The sequence below is a fragment of the Empidonax traillii genome, unplaced genomic scaffold (genome assembly GCF_003031625.1).
Source record: "Empidonax traillii isolate 1590-97213 ecotype Southwest subspecies unplaced genomic scaffold, ASM303162v1 scaffold326:size758569, whole genome shotgun sequence".
Taxonomy (NCBI): Eukaryota; Metazoa; Chordata; class Aves; order Passeriformes; family Tyrannidae; genus Empidonax; species Empidonax traillii.
Genome location: NW_020955519.1, coordinates 660294 through 662945, shown reverse-complemented (window position 1 = coordinate 662945; position 2652 = coordinate 660294).

The following is a 2652-nucleotide window of genomic DNA, read 5'->3' as shown; positions in this document are numbered from 1 at the left end:
ACTGCTCTGCAGTGTCCATAGCACGTTTTATTTTCCTGATTTTATTGCCAGGAAGGTAGTACACTCGTCTACATACAGGGATATGCTACCATGCATGTGCCTGCAAAGGCATTTCAAGAGGAAGACAAGAGATACCTGAAAAGGAGAAATATTGCAGACTGCTTTACTCAGCAGCTAGATCTGCATGTGTTGAGGTCAAGAAGTGCTGCTTCCTGAGGTGCAGTTCTGGGATGAGGAGAACAGGACTGGGCATATTTTCCCTGTAGCTAGGTGCACTGACCCTGCCACCCCTACCCCCCACCCTCAAAAATGGGAAATATGGAATATGGAAACTCTCTTCTGAAAGAGACACAGTATTCATTTGCTAAACAGACCAAGCCTCCAGCAGCTCACCTCCTCACAGAGACAAAATCTAAGATACTACCAATTATAATTAAGGCTCACCTGGCCCTGGCTACCTTAAAAGACACCAGCACTAGGTGCACTAGCACAGAATATTTGTTGAGCCAATTATGAAGGAGTCCTAGAGTAACTGCTGGACAACTCTACAGTCTATCTGCTAAAAACAAGGAAGGGAATTCAAGTATGCCAGCTTGGAAATCTAGTGAGGAAGAGTTTAAGGTAACGATGGACAGCAACAAAAGTCAGCGAGCTGAAAATGTGGTGACCTGTCCAAAGGCTAAAAGAAAATAAGGAGAATAACTGGACAGCCTTATAAACTTCAGAAGTATCTCTTCGCAGAGGTCAGATGTATAAGACTAACAAGAAACAAATGAAAGCAATGAGGATTCCAGGAGAAATTCCAGGAAATTGCAGGTAGGGTACTCGTGAAGATAATATAAGGGATAAAAGATTTCAAGGAGTCTGTTTGAAAACCAAACCAGCTAGCTACAAGTACCTGTTCTGATTAGAAGAAACATGAGAGACATCCTCAGACATACATGGCTTGTCTTATTCACAAGCACATTTTAAAATAAGGCAAAGGAATTGCAGTCATTAAATAATGCAGAAAGAGTCCACGGCAGGCAGGTAAAGGCAGAAATATGGTAATAATAACTCAAAATAGATCTAAATTCTGTGTGAAAAAAATAGATAAAAGCATGGTTGAGACCAGGAAAGGAACAAGTGAAATATATTTTAGAAAAAAAAGTGTGGCAGAACCTGATGAAACTTGCTCTGAGGTCCACCAGGCCATTGGAGAAGCAATTTGTTAAGACAATAATCTTCCTTCAGGTCAGGGAGAAGACAGGGCAGTCCTGCAGTAGAGAAGAACACATGTCTGAAGGGGTTAAAAACAACCTATCAAGCTGTAACTCAAATGACCTGATTCTCACATGCAAAAAAAAAAAAACAAAAAACAACCAACACCCTGCTGGAATAATTTATTAAGCTACCAGTTAATGTTCACTTAGGGAACAACATGCTTAAAAGTACACCTGGATTTGTCAAGAGCAACTCAGAATCACAGAATAGTCTGAGCTGGAAGGGACTCAAAAGGATTATCAAGTCCAAGGCTTAAGTGAATGGCCCATATAGGAATTGAACCCTTGACATTATTAGCACCAAGCTCTAACCAACTGAGCTAATCTCACTCATGTCAAATCAAATTTATTTTCTCCATTGAACAGGCTAAAGGGGGTAAAAGAAAAGATACGAATAAGATAAATTAAGGGAGTCTTTTGTATGGACTTTGTCATCCTTATAAGAAACATAAAAACCAGTATGCTAAAAAAAGCACTGTAAATACATACAGAACAAAAGCAAACTTCAAATCCTTGCTAGCTGGTTTTGTTGTGTAACTGGTAGAGCCTGTCATGTGGGACTGCTTCCTTCTGGGCACGTCTCTAGTTAATGATTTTTCCATTAACTATTTTAAAAAGTGGGATACCCTCAAAATTGGAGAAGGGTACTGCACTGCTGGCGAGGCTTTGACTGAGACATGCTGACCCTTGGCTATGCCTTAAGAAAGCTGTAAACACAAATGGAGTAGGCAAAAGGTTAAAAGACTTTAAAGGCGCAGCCTCTGAAAAAAAGAATTCATTTACTCCAGGAAGAAAGACTAAAGAACAACTACTTCCAATGCAAACAGATTCTTTTTTTTTTTTTTTTGCTCCATACATAGAGTTAAGAAAGAAAAAAAAATTACAAATATTCAGTAAAGGAGAATAAGAATCTTTAGCCTTATTCTGCAAGGCTAAAAATGTATGTATAATAGTAGCTGTAATATTAACAACTGAGCCTGGCCATATAGGATATGCGGAATCCCACCACATGAGATTTTTGTTCAAGCATACAAAACTGATTTCCACAGACCTTCCTTCTGTCAGTGCAAGTCGAATCAACTGGAATAAACGACTCCTTGAGACCTCATTCAGATTCACATTGCTGCTTTTCAAATAGGAGTCTAAATAGTCCACAGAAATATGTTGAGCTACATTTTGGCTTTGGGATTAAAACTATTCCTCACACTCAGCAAAGCCAGGGGTGGCTGTGGGGTGTCATATCATATGCATGTCATATCACATATATAGAAAAAGGAGATGACACCCAACGCTTTTCCTAAAACCTGCTGCTCTCTGAGCAAGCAATGGGACGAGAAGGATAGAGAACATTTTTTTCTCAGGATTTTGGGGGGTGGTTTTGGTTGGGGGG